Genomic DNA, 233 nt, shown 5'->3' on the forward strand with positions numbered 1-233 from the left:
AAATATAAAAGATAATTTCAAAGTACATTATATAAAGTAAATTTCGGTTATTGTATTTCAACATATATATTAGGATACAAAAGATTTTACAGAGGAACACGATTCGTTCCGATCGAGCTGATTTGGATGACGCGTCACTAAAACAATTTGAATTTTAAGAAATCCTCCTAAAGACATATTCTTAAAAGGTTATACTTTGAAAATATGAAACAAAAAAAAATTGATTTTTTTAT

Source organism: Polistes canadensis, unplaced genomic scaffold, assembly GCF_001313835.1.
Source record: "Polistes canadensis isolate GaletaPanama2010 unplaced genomic scaffold, ASM131383v1 scaffold_238, whole genome shotgun sequence".
NCBI lineage: Eukaryota > Metazoa > Arthropoda > Insecta > Hymenoptera > Vespidae > Polistes > Polistes canadensis.